Raw genomic sequence first — 17,769 nt, 5'->3', positions numbered from 1 at the left:
GTCTATAGGCATTATTGTGTCTAGTTTGTTTTAAAATCTCTTCTCTCTATAGTAATGTGGTTGTGTGAACAAACATACTAACAGCAATGAGTCTTTAAAGATGCGTTTTTGACGGAAAGATCTAGATGCTAAACTTTAGAAACATTATTTGCCTTACTCCTCATAGTGAGTTACTTTTTTCTGGTTAAATACAATATTCTTTTCCTCCAAACACTAGTCTTTGGAGGCCTCTCCTGTCATCTTCTGCACTTACTCAGTTTTGAGGTGTGACCTTGTATTTGGAAGATCTGTAGGAGACCAAATTACCATGAATATATTTGCAAAGGTGTCCCCAATCTTCTGCTGCTGAAGGGCTTCCTGGACAATCCTATGGACCGTTCTGCCAAACAACAGACGTGAGGCAGGGACCCAGACTCCTTCAGCTCTCTGTCACCCAACCAAGCCAGTTGTGACTGGACTTGTGACACCACACCCTGGTGTTTTTAGCCACGTGGATTAAACAAATTTAGGGTATCCCTCTAGACTCCAGCACATGACTGCTTCTTACCATACAAGTTACGCTTTTAAAAGGAGAGCCATCTCCAAGCAAGAGCCAGAATAGCAAAGTCCCCTTCCCTCTTGGCATATCTCCCCGCCCTGGCTCCTGGCACTCAGGGAAGGTCGCATGGTTGAGCATGGTTTGATATAGGAATAATGCACTTATTCCTGGGCATGTGTGGTGGCCTCAGGATGGAGCAATGTTTCGGGCAGGGAAGAAGGTCTGTGGGGCCAGGGAAGAAACCATGGAAAGAGGCTGGGGGATGACAACAGGAGCACAACCCCACTCCCCAAACCTCCTACAACCCTCTAAAACATCACCGGGCTTTCCCAGCACCCCTCTCCTCTTAAGGATCCTCATCTGCTGCCACACACTTAAATTTTGCCTATGCTGAGAAGCTGCTGCTGGCTCCAAGGGAGGATTAAGGGCTGAAGCACATAATGGAGGAACCATCTTCCCTATATTTAGCTAAGATCAGACCTCCTGATGGGCCTGTCTGGACCACAGTGACTACACGGTGATTATATATGGACCACAGTGACTGTACGTATATAGCCTGTGCATTAGCAGGTATTTTACAGTTCTAGCACTGTCAGTATGCAATTTATCTAATTAAAAAAGTAACAGCACCCTATCTTCCTATTCACATGTGCACTAACACAACTGTACTCCTAAAATGTCAAGCCAGAGGCATTTAAAACATGTAAACAAACAAACCAGTTTTGGTTGGCAGTCCAAATAATCAGTGACCATCATGGCAAATCTCAATCCAAAATGCAAAAAGCCGTTGGGTTTTATGGGTGGGGAGCTTCACCAGCTTGCTGATGGCAAGCTCGACACTTATACAGCCAACTTGAAAAAGTCTCCTCTGTTACTGCAGCAGCTACAGACTACTCAAAGAATGAAGAAAGAGGAATTATGTAAATCCCCTGACAGCGTTAGTTTGTTATAGACCATTTTACCAGTGCCAGCATGAAGAAAGGCAAACAAAAAATACTGCAGAAATCAAATTCATCTCCAAAGAGGCACTTTATATTAGTAATGTCAAAAAAGCACAACTTATCCACTTTCTGAGAAATGAATCAAAAGCTAAAATACTCAGTGACTCGGAACAGCCACAATACAGGAATTCCAAATAAATGCTTTTATAACAGAAGCTGGCAGTGTCAGCAATTCAAAACCACGATAATTTAGTTTCTAGGAGAAAAGATGCATAGGAAATAGCATGGTGACCACACTTTGTCTTGTTACTGAAGTGAAAAATTCCTGGAAGTGAACAAAATTGAGAGCTTTAAGAGTGATTAACTATTTTGTGCCAGAGGGATTTCAGACCCCCAGACTGCACGAAAGGCAGGTGATAAATAGCAGTAACTTACTGCAAAGGGATGTCACCTAAAATGTTCACTTGAAGATTAAGAATTAGGGCTGGGTGAAACAGTAAAATTGCTGAAAAATTGAGTTCCAGCAGGTCAGAAACTATCTGTGAGGTGAGGTCAAACGTAGTGAGGAGTTTCAGTTGAGAAGACAATTCACTAGACATACTTGTCTTAAAAAAAATAATTTAAAAAAGCATTAAAAAATGCATTGGACAAGATATTTGATTCTGACCTAAACCGCTAGTTTTCAGTTTGTAATAGAAAATTAATGCCTCAATTTGCTATTTTTATACCATTTTCCCTACCCCACTTGTTAATTATTTTATTCCACTTGAGTACCAAATGCAAAAAATCCCTTGTTCGACCAACTCCAGCAGACACAACTCTTCTTGCAGCAACTGCCACAGTAATTACAAGCACAAATCTACTGAAGCAGGTTACCAGGAGAGCCCTCCCCAGTAGCTGCGTTGCCGGCTGCAGTGCAGATGTCTGGGTCATTCCTAGCCCTTTAATGGCCACATCTGGATCTGGGATACCTGCTGATCAGACTGGGTCTTTGCATATGTTTTACGATGTTGATTCTTTTGTATCTGCATCACTGCAAATTCATTTCTGACTTTTCCGGAGAATTCCGTGTTTCACCACCCTACCCTGAGATTTGCCCGTTGTATAAATTCCCACCTGGTTCAAGAACACAACCTGTCCCCTTCCAGCTGGTGTGTATTTAACATCTTCACTGACAGAGCCTACCTCTGCCTCTATGCATTAGCAAAGTCCACAAATATGTTTGTTTTTTTTTTAAATCATAGCATCTCATGGAACATCAGCAAAAACATGCTGCACCAGAGACAGAAAATACCAAGAATGTCCAGTTAAAAAAAAAAAAAAAAAAGAAGAAATTATTCACCTGGTTGAAATTAAAAAACCCCACACCTTAGGAAAGTGCACAGTTGTTATTTTGAGAAGAGAGTAGGCATGATTTACTCACAGTTATATCACCACCTTTAGGTTTAAATCCAGTGGCCTAAAAGCATGACAAGATATTTTTTTACTTGGGAGAATTCTTGTCCCATCTGCATTTTCTTCTCTTGAAGTTACTGGGATGCATATAATTACCCGGAGGCTAAATTTGGACCATAAAGTGATAATCTTTTTCTGTTGTTGCTGCTTTGTAAGTACCTCCACAGCAAAACAAATGGAATGTTACAATGAGGCTTATTACTTCACATAAGGAATTAGCAGCAGGAATCAATAATCTCCAAAGCGACAAAGATCCTATTTCCAGGCAAATACTCTTAACTTCAAAATAAACAAAAAAAACCACCATGAAACAAAACACTTCCAGAGGGACATTCAAACCCTGTGTGCTACGCTGAACAGGCTGCAGCCTTTCTCTTTGTCTTCTGCGTAGTGTAACATCAGCTTCTTACATTTTCTGCCCAAAGTTTCGAGGGCTCAGTTCAACCCCTAGTGAAATGTCTCCACTCCTCGTTTTCCAACAAATACCAGGTGCTTGTACTCTTGCCTGCACATCCCCCAGCTCCCCCTGACACTTTATCGGTGTAAAAACCTGCTTCATTACCACAATCTAGCTGCTGAGGGGAGACCGCTATTCTTTTCATTATATTCTTTTCTTAATTAGAGCTGATATTGAACTACGGAGAGGGAGGGAATGCCCAACGACATCTTCCATCTCCCTTATATAAAATGGGAGAGACACCCGTTCCTGACCCAGCTGACCTGAAGAGTCATTTCTCCTTTACATTTCAGACACTTCACTTCTTAAGCCCCATTGGGACAGTGTTGTAGATGCCTCCCCTGTGACATTTCCAACAAGCGTGCTATTAAAACCCACATTTTTGCAATTGTTTGTCCTCTGAAGAAAGACTGCCTTAAACTGGTCATTGTTTTTTGAGCTCCTTACTGGTCTGAATAGTTCATGTAGCCGGCATTCAGGCAGAGAGGCTGAAGAGAGTCAATATTTAAAACATTTTGCATGCAAAATGAGCAAACTATGTCTGTTCATGGCTGCTGACATGTCATGGGAGATGCCTGGATTTCCCTGCAGGGCACACTCAGATGCCAGGACTGAAATACCTCTGTCCTGGGCTTTCAGTGCCCTGGTTTTGTGGCATCCACTTGTTTTCTGCATATCCAGTGGCAGTGAAGGCAAGGAGAGAGGGCTTGGAGAGAGGTAGCAAAGGGAATCAGCACAGTCACCCTGACAAAAACCCCTTCTGAACGTGTATCGGTGATGCACAAAGTGTTCGTAAAACTGGAAACTGCACCTACTGCTACGAGAAGCTGCAGATTGGTACTAAAACATGCTGGCTAGGATGGCCTGGGCAAACACATACAGTGCCTGCTTCCTCGTTCTGCTCAGTTTCATTACTAGTTTGAAACGTGCCATTTCTCACGCATCAGCATTCAGCTAAAGTAGAAGAACACACTCTCTCAGCTCCTCCTTCCAGCCCCTACTGGCCACAGCCATGTGGACGTGTGTTTTGCTTTCCAAGCATACTGAATCTACATCTGTCCCTTATGGTTTATTGGGTGTTAAGCCCACTCTCGTGACTGGAGATTACCTAGTGCTAATAACAACTTTGCTCCTGCTTGACAGCAGTGGTGCTCTGCTGAGCCCAGCTAATGGACACCAGCTGCTAAGGAGGAGGGAGGGGGAAAAAAAGTCTCACAACTACTACGCTCTGTCAGCTTTTCAAACTCCTGTGAGCAGTGTTTTTGGCAAAATGTGCATCAAACACACGCTTCCATCCTATTAGAGCCATTAGAACATTGCTGTACTCCTGCACTATTGGAGATCGTTGCTGTTGTAGAGATACCAGGCAGCACCACTGCAGGCTGTCTGGGACGTTTCTGAGAGGAGCAAGCTCCCAATTCCCCAGATTGAGAAAGAACAATAAATCGCTGTTTGCTGTCTCTGGATCCACGCAGAGACAGGCAGTTTTGAAGGCAGATCTTAAGGTTCTGCTTTGGATAGCTAGAAAAGGAGAAAAGAGCAAGGATGCAAAGGGTGCAAGAAATTTGAAAAACTCTTGGAGATGAAACTGGGACTCAGGGTTTTTTGCTATGGCAGAGGGGGACTGAAGGGATGGGGAGGTGCAGGGCTGAGAGAAATGCTTGTTGAGGAAGAGGGGCATCTGGAGTTGATTTCCATGTGAATACAGCCTCCCTGTGATGCGTTCTTGTTTAGAAACTGAGTCCTGGTAATTTTTTCCATGGAGCGGAGCACGAGGAGTTTGGTCTCAAGGTCTAACCCCATACTCTTCTGGAACTGAAGTGAGCTAGAGACTTTTATGGTCTACATGTCATAGACAGGCGTTTGACAGAGCTTGTGACCTGGCTAAACTGTTTGTGCCAGCACAGCCATTGTGCAATAACCCAAAGCAGGAGAAATTAATCTAGCATTGCATCAGGAGAGCTTTATGAGACACATTCACAGTGAACTTAGACTGGGGGAGAGAAGGGAGTCAGGATTTGGGAAAGTTTGAGACAGAACTTGGCTACTCTGCCGTGCCAAAGGCACACAAAAAATCAGCAACAATGTCATGCATTTCAAAAGGCAAAGATGTTTCTAATACACAAAGACTTTGTCAGCTCTTTTGATGTCTTGAGCTATCACAGATGGGTGGAGGTTGGGAGGGACCTCTGGAGGTCATCTGGTCCGACCTCCCTGCTCTAGCAGGGCCACCTACAGCCAGGACTGTCTCCAAATGGCTTTTGACTATCTCCAAGGAGGGAGACTCCACAACCTCCCTAGGCAACCTGTGCCAGTGCTCGGTCACCCACAGTGAAAAAAATGTTTCCTGCTGTTCAGACAGCACCTCCTGTGTTTCAGGTGTCCGTTACCTCTGATCCTGTCACTGGGCACCACTAAGAAAAGCCTGGCTCCATTCCCTTTGCACCCTCCCTTCAGGTATTTATACACGCTGGTAAGATCCCCCCTCAGCCTTTTCTTCTCTAGGTTGTACAGTCCCAGCTCTCTCAGCCTCTCCTCACAGGAGAGATGACCCAGTCCCTTAATCATCTTTGTGGCCCTTTGTTGGACTCTCTCCTATCTGCCCATTTCTCTCTTGTATGGAGGAGCACGCACAGCACTCCAGATGTGGCCTCACCAGTGCTGAGCAGAGGGGAAGGATCGCCTCCCTTGACCTGTGGGCAATACTTTTTCTAATGCACCCAGGATGCCATTAGCCCTTTCTTTCCCACCAGGGCATGCTGCTGGCTCTTGTCCAACTTGGTGTCCATCAGGACCCCCAGATCCTTTTCTGTCAAGCTGCTCTCCAGCTGATTGGCCCCCAGCATATACTGGTACATGGGGTTGCTCCTCTCCAGGTGTGGGACTTGGCATTTTTGGGACTTTGTTGAACTTCATGAGATTCCTGTCAGCCCATTTCTCCAGTTTGTCAAGGTCCCTCTGGATGGCAGCACGACCCTCTGGTGCAACAGCCACTCCTTCCAGTTTTGAGTCATCAGCAAGTTTGCTGAGGGTACACTCTGCCCATCATCCAGATCATCAATGAATGATGTCAAAGAGGATTGGACCCAGTATTGACCTCCTGGGGTATACTGCTAATTACTGGCCTCCAACTAGACTTTGTGCCACTGATCACCAGCCTCTGGGCCTGGCTATTCAGATAGTTTTCAATCCATCTGTCCATCCAACCCATACTTCACTGTGAGGATCTTACGGGAGACAATGTTGAAAACCTTACTGAAGCCTTACTGAAGTCTACATAGACACTATCTACTGCTCCCTCTGTCTACCAGGCCAGTCATTTCATTGTAAAAGTTCATCGTGTTGATCAAGCGTGACTTCCCCTTGTGAATCCATGTTGACTGCTCCTGATGACTTTCTTGTCCTTGACGTGTCTGGATATGGTTTCCAGGATTAGCTGCTCCATCACCTTCCTGGTGATCAAGGTGAGGTCGACTGGCCTATAATGCCCTGAGTCCTCCTTCTTGAATATAGGAGTGACATTTGCTTTCCTCCAGTCTTTGGCCACTTCTCCCTGTTGCCATGATTGATCAAAGACACATTAAAGAAAATGAAGATGGCACTAAATCTTTAGTACTGCTGGGTCAAATTCATCCTTTCAGATATACTTTTATGTCGAATAGTGAGGCAGCGTTGTTCTCTCTTGAAGATTTTAACACGTGCCCTAATTGTTAAAACATGACATGTCTAGTGACAAGTGCACAGAACTGAGAGAAAGGCAAGGTACAGTGATGGGCAGGTGGGAGAATCAAATCTGAGGCAGTCAAATGCACAACGATCAAGGAGGATGCTGAGACAAGTGAGCTGTGATGCCTAGTATTCCCCCACTGATGCCTTGCACTGTCTTTATATCTGCTCCAAAATCCTTCAGATTGAGGCCAAGTGCTGTACAGTATCTTCAGCTGGGAGAAACAAGAGAGAATACAAACTTTGAAGAGAAGAATTAGTCAAGACAAAAGGAAATAAAAGTACCTCCCAAAAATGTCACACATGATGGGTTTCAGAGGCAAAATCTTATCTTTTCACTACTGCGGAGCCTTTTTTCATCTATCATGTTACATTAGAAAATATGATGGAGCCCTTAACTCACCGAAATTAAACAGTGCAGTGCAAAGTGTTGGCAGCTCTTCTAACTGCAGTAGAGTATTAGACTTTCTTTGCTAGTCTGAGGGGGAAGATGAAATGGATGGTGGAGTCTCACATAGCTCTATGATCCCAGCAATTGCCCAAGTCTGTCTATCTCAGCCTATATGTCTGCCCAAACAAGGGAAAGGTCAATGGTTCTGGTTCAACCCGAGGGTGAAGGACACCAGGCGTTTACACTCAGTTGTTAACCGGGAAAAGGGAAGGAGTCTCTGGGGATGTTCTGGCCCTGGGACATCAGCCACTCCTTCTCCTAAAAGGAGCAGAAGGAGGTTTTGGGATCAGCTGCAGAATGCTCTTCAAGAGAGCATTCATTCAAGAAAGCACCAAACTCCCGTCAGGGAAGTTGCTCCCCACTTTGAGACTGATGGGCAGCTGCAGTGTGTGCGTAAACCTGACTCCAAACAAACCGATTCCTGTCAGAAGGGCTCCATGCCCTCTTTTTTTTTTACAGCTGAAACCTGGATATCAGGGCAGGGAAGTCCTTGCATTGGGGCAGAGAGTGCTCTAGGAAAGCCAGGGACCACAGTTTGGGTGCTCCAACCTCCCAGCACAGCCAAACAGGCCAAAGGAATTCTTTGTTCATGCTGCTCGCAGGCTTAGCTGGCGGTGGGCCAGCTGATGGGGCCGTGAAAAGACCTTCAGGGCAGATGTCCAGGGACCTTTCCCTGTAGCTTCTGTGAGGGCCTCCTGAGGATAGCATTTACTTGCAGTTTACATCTCCCCGCGCGCTCCCCCACAGGGCCTGGGTGCAAGCGATCTGCCAGCCCACCAGATGACTGAGGTCCCCCAAATGCTGCCATCCGCCCTCCCGCCAGGTGACTGAGGTCCCTGTGCATGTGCAGGAGAAGGAGGCCTGGTCCAGGCAGCGTTCTTGTTCCCCACAGAGGGAGAGGGACGGTGCCTTTGCAGGCCCCGCTGTTTGAGATCAGGGTCTCCCGCTTGCAAGGCTAGCTTTTAAATCAAAGCCAGTTGATTGCAGCGAGGCAGGAAGACTGTTTCCGTCTTGATTACTGCAACAAAGGAAATCATGAAGACTTTTCCAGCACGCTGAAAACCTCAGATATTCTTCAGGATAAACAGTCCAGCCTGACATTATAAATGCTTGCTTGTTTAGAAAATACAGTATATTGAATGCTTATTTTATTAATTACTTATTAACCATTTGCGTTGCTGCCTCCTGAATTCCGGGATGTCAGTGAAGAACCGGGTTACTGAATTCACCTTGGTGCTAACGTGCTTTCCCAGTAGTTTGCTGGTTTGAAAATTATTTATCACCAGAAAGACAAGCAATGAATATTACAGACTGCATACTTAGAGACATGCTGATGTGGTCTATTGTGCATGAGAACACTTCCTCTTCACTAATGTTATTAACATAAATGGTAATTTTACATGGTCAGGTCTGAGACTAAGGATTTAGCTTAATCCCCACATATGGTCTATGCAGTGCTTCTGAATCCCAGTGCACTGAAATAGGAGCATAATTCTCATCCACGCTTGCCTCTAAAAGACCAGTTGTAACTTTTCTGCATGTACGCAAAAAAGGTCCCTGTTCATCTCTAAGTGATCCTCATGTTAGCCCTAAGTCTTAGGGAAAACATGCAAAATTCCAACCTTACACAACTGTATCAGGTGCAATAATAAGTATATTTGCTTTCTTGGTACATTTGTCCAAAAGACATTTAATCCTATATAAAACAAACATATAAAACATCAAATCCTATTTACTACAGGGCCAACTCCTCAAAAAGTCCCCTCTATTTACTCACAATAACCTGGTATGAAACTCCTGCGTTTCCAGACATAGATAGATGCCCATGCACACAAGTTAGACTTACTTCTCTCTCAGTCCTTCTTGCGCTTACAGTAATAGTCACATATATATTTAAAAGCTGATTGGAGTCAGGATAAAAAATTTGTTTTACGTGTTTGACTTCTTTGCAAGGATTACTTATGTTAGTCTCCTGCACATGTGTTGCCAAATAGGTCATAACATACCGAAGGGGGGGAAAATGCTAACTGTAACTTCTGAAAGAGGTTAAATATTTCGCTCCAAAAGCAGTTTCTCCATTTTACAGTCATCAGTCTATAAAGCGAAATTTATTCCTGCCAGTCTGCTTCTTTTATCTACTTGTACTGCCATCTGATTTGTTTCCTTTACGGAAATTACAAGGTCATCAAAGCTGAGCAACTGTTGTGCTTGTGATTAACTCCCCACAATCAGCAGACAGAAAACATGAAGATTTATGGTTAGATTTTTTCAAGGTGGAAATTTACGAGCTAGTTCTTAATGGACCTGCCCTAAATTTGTCAGCATTTACCAGCAAAAGAAAAAAACCAATCAAACCACCCTGTTTTCTTCTTTTAAAGCCAGAATATAATATTTTGCAACAGTTACTTCCTTACTTGTATTTGTTTCACCTGTTTTTATTAATATTTGTCTTTCTTTTACTCAAAAGAGTTCTGCATGGAATCCACGTGGTCTCTTGTTTACTGGAGAAATAAAAGACTAGTTCTATTACCAACATATGTTATTTCATTACTGCTGCAAGCTTGCATTATATCACCATGAATTATTTTGCCCAGCAGAGAAAAGTGGCTTCCTCTGAGGTAAAAGCTGACAGTGGTTTGACAACTAAAAGCAACACCGCAATCAATTTGGGGCAGAAAATGAAGGATACCACACCCCACTGACACCGCAAAGGAAACTAAGGTAGACTAAATATATTTGTCTTGGTGGTGTTGACAGCCTGAGTTAGATCTCAAATACAGGCTGTGTCAGGGAGCTGAAGAGGATGGGACGCGTGAAGGGGAAATTGTAACCCCATAACACATTCTGCCTCGGCTTCTGCAGAGGAAGGATGGGAGAAGCAGATGTTGCAACGACAGCGCAGTGCGACTTGCGCAGCTTCCCTGAGAGCAGCCAATGGGAGCAGTGACAGACCCCAGGAATAACAAATACTTGCCCAGACTGGCGACATCTCTGATTGAAATGAACTTTTGACATGGAGAAAACACTTTCCATTTCATCAACGGCCACACGGATGCCTCTGGGGAGACCTTGCCCTCAAATGCTGCTTCCTGCTGCCTGCTGCCTACCCATTAAGAGCATTCTTCTCTCCACCACAATGTTCCTCCTCCCTTATAGTAACATAAATAAATTGTCTCTGCATATTTGGAGCCCTGCCTTCTACCATGGAGAGACACATCTGCCCAAGGACAGACTATATCACCTCTGAGAGGCTTTGCTTTCATACACAGCAAAACATCTGCTGGCCCTGGTTGAGCGAAACTGGCGGTGGCAGGGTTCATCCCATCCCGAGGTGGAGCTGCGACAGAGGAGAGGTCACACTGACAGGGCACTACCAGATCGTAGGTTAAGGACACTGTTCATCCCACAAACGAGGGAGCACGCAGAGGCGATGTGTTTTGCGGTGACATTACCCACTGTCACCTCCCCTTTCCCTTGATTGCTCCATTGACCTTTTGCCGTAGCAAATTACTCAGATGAAGCAAATTCATGCTGTTAGCTTTTGAAACTCATATCAAACCAATAGTAATAGCATCATTCGCGATGTTAGACTTGTCTTTTTCTATGATGAGTCATGATGTTAGCTATGAAAATTCCTAATACAAAGAGACAATTCCAAACCGTGCTCAGAAATGAGGATCCTTGTCCCACTGAAACAGAGAGTTAGACGTCTACAGAGATCCTGATATCTGGGTGTTTTTATGAAAACACACAAACTTTGCTGTCAATGAGAGTTTGTCAACTAGGGGAATTTTCCAAAGTTCATAGGTACATATGTACATTTAGAGACCCCAACGCATCTTAAAAAAATATATGTGTGTGTGTGTATGTATATGTATATGTATATGTGTTCATGTGTTTATTTCAGTGGCTTGCCTGCGGTCAGAAAGCCTATGGAAGATGCAAGCTTCCTACAGTGTTTTAACTACAAAGCTACCTTTCCTTTCAGCGCAACAGAGCTCCCCAGGGCATCAGTCACAGAAAAAAGGGCTGACAAGGGCCTTGAGTGCCCATCTCACCCACGGTCCTGCACAGAACCGAGCTCAGTTCTGCTCAGAGTATCTATTCCTGGCAGTTGAGCCCAGGTGTGTAATGATAACTTGGTTTGAGCTTGTCGCCCATAGATAATCAGCTGCGTTTGTTGTCTTCCTCCGTTTGCTAATGACAATTTAGATAGCTCCCTTGGGGTTTCTCACAAAAGTACAGTTTCCTCATGAAGCTAAACTAAAAGGGAAAAAAATGTCATTTTCCCTAGGTACCATCGTGGCTAAAACCCAGTCTCAGCCCTTTACGACTTTTTTCGGTCACCCCCATTCATGCATCTAGTGCTGTCGCATCGTACCCTCTAATCCAGGATTTAGATGAGCTTGTTTACCACAATCCCATTTTCCGTGTGATTTATCCCCAGCACCCGACATGCGAAGAGGCAAGCTCCACACACACACGCGCGCGTGCTGCCGTTGGGGATGAGCTCTTGCTTTAGGCACTTGCTTTTCTCTCATTAGTGGAAGCTAACAATAAGTGTGAGAATTGCAGACGTCAGAGGTAATTAGTAAGAAATTATTTCACGTTCCCCAACAAAATGAGGCCTGTGAATAAAGCCTAATCCTGCTGTCTGCCCACTCTTTTTATCCCTAAATGACTCGGAGATGGGGAGGGCACAAAGTGCTCTCCACAGGGCTGGATGGGGGATGGCCATGAGGAGATTCAGCTGAGCTCAACGGGGCTGTCTTGCTGCCATCCTCCAGCTGAATAAACCCTCCTCTCTACAGGACAGCAATGCTGTTTAAATAATTAACCGCTTCAAAAAGCTGAATCTCCTCACGGCCTTATTTTTTAGTTAATAAAAACGACCACTTTGGACTACTCATCATCATTCCTCATCCCCTGAAGGAACTGCTGTGCATTTCAGTGACTCTGCAAGCCTTGCAGACCGGCCTGTCCTCAGCACTGCTAATACAGAATCACAGAATGGTTTGAGTTGGAAGGGACCTTAAAGATCATGTAGTTCCAACCCCCCTGCCACGGGCAGGGACACCTCCCACTAGACCAGGCTGCTCAAAGCCCCATCCAGCCTGGCCTTGAACACTTCCAGGGATGGGGCATCCACAGCTTCCCTGGGCAAGCTGTTCCAGTGCCTCACCGCCCTCACAGTAAAGAATTTCTTCCTAACATCTAATCTAAATCTACCCTCTTGCAGTTTAAAACCGTTACCCCTTGTCCTATCGCTACACTCCCTGATAAAGAAATGCTATCCTTTTCCCAAACTGTCCAATTTTTCTGCTCTGCTTTCCGGTTCATGTCCCTCCTGTTTACAAACATACTCCCTTGCTCTTTCTTCTGAGTACTCTCCCTCATGCAGAGGGACACATGGACAACTAGCACCTCATGTGAACAAGTCCAGAAAGCCTCACAGCAGCCACATGACATTTTAAAAATCGGTGGCAATTTTTTATACTTGTGGGAATTCACCAAGTTCATTTCATCACAGGATTTCTGTTTCTAGGCAGTATTTTTCAGTGCAGCTGAGGAAGATGTGGTATCGATTGGGGAATGCGTAGAGTAGATTACCTTTCTGATCGAGGTAGTAGGTGACCATCACCTGTCAAACCTGGCACTCCATAACAAAGATTTATGTCTTTTCATGCTACATTTCTCACTCACAGACACCTCGGTACTATTTCCAAAGCATCAACGGGACTATAAACACATCTAGCAGGAGTGCATGTCCATATCTCACGCGTACATATTTACAGCTGTATGCACACAGACAGTGTCTCTGATCTGTTTTCATACTTCCTATCCTTTGCCTCACGACACTTGCAATATATTATTTATATTGCTTCAGATCAAGATTTTCCACTTGCTGGTGTAAGGACAGCACCCCGTAAGGTACTGTAGCGAATAAGTCTAGGGCTATACGATAAACAATGTCGAGCACTACTGTATATCTGACAGAGGAGCTTGCCATTGATTCACTGCTTAAAAGCCAGTTGAACATATACAGCGACATGCTTACAGGATTCAGTCGAGCAATCACTCAAAATCACTCAAAGCCCATCACTCAAAATCACATGAGAGGCAACAGGTAGTGTGTGGACACTGCAAGAAATTTCCTTTTTCTTTATTTGTTTCTAATGTAATTATTTTCTATTTAATTATTTAGTTAATGTGCAGAGGGCTGCTCCCCCACCTCATCTCTCTTTGCTTTTGCACTGGGCGTGCTTTCACATGGTCTTGGGTTAAATGTGACCCCTACCACTGACAGCTTTTGGCAGTGGCACAGCACAGGCTACAAAATCTTATTGGGTTGCTTGTGGCACCTGCCAGTGACGGGTAGCAGCCCCCTGACATGCACTGCTTGCCTGTGGACAGCCGCTATCTCTCTCCCCTGCCTTGCGACCTGCAGCCAGCCTGCCCTCTGCCCCGAGGTGGGTAGGAGCATGCTGCTGAGACAGACATGATGCTGACCAGTAACAATACTGTCAATGTCGAGAAGTCCCCTTAACATTGATTATTACCAATGTGATGCTAATAATCTGAATTACCAGATTTTTTCTATGATTAGATCATCCTATTCCAGCAGGTGGGAAAAGTCAGGATGGAAGCAATTCACGGAAAACAGGTAAGGACACTGCCATGCATTCTTGAAAAACCATGGATCAAAATCTCAGCTTTGATACTCCTGTATCTAGTTGCTAATGAGCCCCTTCACCAGAGTTGGGGGTTTAAGAGACTCAAAAAAGACTTGAGTGCTTTAGAAAGCCTCTCTCGTGGGATGTGTGGCAGATCAGCCATAGTCTAAAGGCACACCTTGTCTCAAGGTATGGGAGAGACTTTGTGAAAGACACCAGGTCTGTCCACTTCAAGGGAGTGCAAAGTCCTCAGCAAAGTCTGGTGCAGTGCACAGCCATGCAGAAATACATAGATACATTTTCTCTAACGGGCTTTTGTGCTTACTAAATAATATGTTGATTGAGGAAGTCCGTGTGGTCTCTTATGAAAACCATTATGATTCCTTGGTGAAACAGAAGTGCAAGGACCAGCACTGAAGCACCCAGTACCAGGGGACAGTCCTCCAGTCTCTGGGAGATATGTGGCTCTGACGTGCATCGCCCATCAGCGCTGGCCCTCCTCCTTGCCAGGGGCTCCTGACAGGCCATGCCTTTATCACTGCCCCTGGGAGAACATCCAAGCTCAGATCCAGAACCCGTCTGAGTCCTTGCTTCACAGTCAATGCCCAAACATGCCCCACTCCTCTCACCCTGATGGCCACTGAAAGCTAAATCCAGGTCTTCCTGCCCTTGCTCTAGCCTGGGGAACCAGTGCTTCCCAGAAGGTCTGACACAGACAGAGAGACAGGCAGAAGTCAGAAGTCTGTCTTTTCCCTCTGTCTGTTAACTTGGAGAGTCCTGCTTTTCATTCTGTTTTCCCTTTTCTATATTACAGTCACTTATAAGCACTTCTTGAGCAGCTGTGAAGCTGTGCAGGCACCAGAGGGATAAAACAGAGGAGGAGTTTGGGAGAAGCTGAGCAGGCAGGAAAAATGAAGACTATACCCACTTAAAGATTTACTTAGTGCAGAAGGTCTGCTTTTCAGAGCAGAAATTAATGGAGTTGTAAGGGGTTTTAGCAGCAAAGAACATGGCCTCCAGCATCCATTTCCTATCCTCAAGTCCCATGTGGTTATGAGCTGAAATCTGCATATTATTTCACTATTTTTGCTCCTTGCTTCATAGTAGGTATCACATTTTGGAGTAGTCCATTCCGATTTGGTTATAGGAAGAGGTTGTCTAATCAGTGCTCTAATTGCTGTGTATAGACTGCCCAGAAACAGTCTATGGCGCATTGGCCTGTTGGCGCAGCTGAAATTCAGGTGTCGTGGGCTCTCCTGCCTTTGCTAGGGCACATTTTGCTATCTTGGGCAAAAAGCTCCACTTTTGCTTGGATCTACATTTGCTGAGTCTTGATACAGGATACATACCAGGGGAGCACTACATTCATGTGAAGTGTTTATGATAGGCACAAAGGTGTTAATTTGTCTTATGGCCGAGTTAATATTCAGGTGTGTAGCTGGCCAGATCCTGCTGTAAGAGAAGGTCTCTGCAGCCTCACCCCCACAACTGGTCTGGTGTAAGCCAGGCCACAATTCTCCCAGCACGGAAAACAGACGACATGGTGAAGTCTGCTCTGGAGTCTCTCTACCAGTTGATGGAAGCAATAATAAAGTCATAACAATTTTCTGGTGCCAACTAGAGGTTCAGAGGTTCCGAGCTACATTTAAACAGGATCCGAACAAATAGTTCTGAGCCAAATTGATTCCTGGTGCAGCTCTAATAAGGCTGGAGGAACTACACCTGGGATGATTTTGGTCCCACACAATATGTCAATGGTCAGTCTCTCAATATGCCTGGCTATCAGCGACTTTAAAAATGACGTTCTCTTTATAGTACCAAATTCTGATCTGCCAAATGTGCCAGCCAATGAGCTCTTCCAAACTAAATACTGTGAGGATTATGCATAAATACTGAAGTATCCTAATCAGCCTCTTGGTGAAAAGTAATTGATCCATTACAGACAATAACTATTTGCCAAAGTTTTTATTCTGCATTTTTTACTTCTGTAAGTAGCCTATGTCAATTCATTGGCTAGCTATTTTAAACCGTAGGGGACTATTGGTGGAACAGTACAAATCCCTCTGAAATCCAAAATTGCCATCTGCAATTATAGTCCGCATCTAGCATCTTCTCTAAGGACTATAAATGCTTCACTACTTTAATTTTGCTTGGCATCTGCATCACTGAGTGACGATTACTGAGCAATGGCAAAAGGCGGATTCAGTAATGAAGTATGGACAGTAAAGAAATATCATCCAAATTGAAATATTCTATTTCGATCTAATATTCATCAGTCTGTGCACACTAATACATCACATTTCGATACACAACACAGGTACCTTCCTTTTTGCTGCTGAAACATCTATGGTTTTTTGCATATTAGAGATGAGGAAAGTGGGTTTCTCCTCATATTTCTTGATTGTTTTTAACTACTCAAAAGGATGAGATACTAAGTTGTAAATACTAGTAATTCAAAGGTCTGACTGGAAACTACATTATTCCAGATAAGGCTGGTGAAATTCTACCAATTATTTCAGTGATGTTCCACTGGTATAAAACGGGAATGAAACAGAACTGGCTTAGCTATTTTTTGAGCTCGTATATACACAGTTTTAATTACGTGAACTGCTTGTGATTGCCCCTAAGTCCTAGCTATATTAGAAGACAAGATCAAGCACTATACCTCAGACTGAATGAGCAGATATGCAACTGGGAAAACAAACGACGACATTGTGAGAATATGGGGCTTACACTGGGAGGGTTCCGGGTAGTACCAAAACTAGTTTCCCTTGTTAAAAAGAGATACGCTGAAGAAAAATTCTTTAATGGGGAAACAGTAGGTTTTGGAGAGGTGAGATATAAAACATTTATAATAAAAATCACCTGGGGCAGAGTGAGCTGTGCAGAGTCAATGTTTGCAAATGACACTGCTTACCTTCATCAGACAGAGCTGTAAAACTTCTGAGAGACCTAAGTAATCTAGGCAATAGGGCAACACAGCGGAAAAGCTGTTCAATGTCATTGCAAGGTCAAGCACTGCACAGTAAGATACGCTAAGAGACAAAAATTTCACCCCTTCACATGCTTCAAAAGGGTTCAAAACTAATCATATAAGCACTGGGACCTTGCTATCATGTGCTGCTCTTTGGGACCCAGAGCTCTATGTGCAGCTGCGGTTTAGCAAGGTGTTAGGCTAAATAAAGACTAGACTGAAAAATCACAGTACCAGCAACAGTGCAGCACCATCTTGCATACTTTGGGCTTCACTCCCGAGGCCCTTCAACAAGAATACTGAAGAATTAGACAGGTCTTGGAGTAGGCTAAGCATGATCTAGCACAAAGACTTTCAAAGACAGACTGGAAAGATGTGGTTAGTTTATTCCAAAGAGGGAATAAACGAGGCCATGAAAAAAAGTAGCTAAAATGCTGAATGAGGTATTTACCAGGACCTCCTATTCTTCCTGTCTCCACAACATGGTAACAGTGTTCCCCTCTTATCCCCCCACCAAAAAAAAAAAGAAAACAAAAAAGAAAACCCACAACAA

The 17,769-nt window shown here is 44.3% G+C and overlaps 1 protein-coding gene across 1 annotated transcript in view; it reads right to left on the bottom strand.

The window, feature by feature from the left end:
- Nucleotides 1-17,769, bottom strand: part of PHACTR1 (phosphatase and actin regulator 1) — a 319,282-nt gene that overhangs the window by 29,866 nt on the left and 271,647 nt on the right. The window lies entirely within an intron of this gene.

Source organism: Rissa tridactyla, chromosome 2 (assembly GCF_028500815.1).
Source record: "Rissa tridactyla isolate bRisTri1 chromosome 2, bRisTri1.patW.cur.20221130, whole genome shotgun sequence".
Lineage (NCBI taxonomy): Eukaryota > Metazoa > Chordata > Aves > Charadriiformes > Laridae > Rissa > Rissa tridactyla.
Note: the sequence above shows the minus strand (reverse complement) of the source record. Positions and strands in the feature narration are given on the sequence as shown.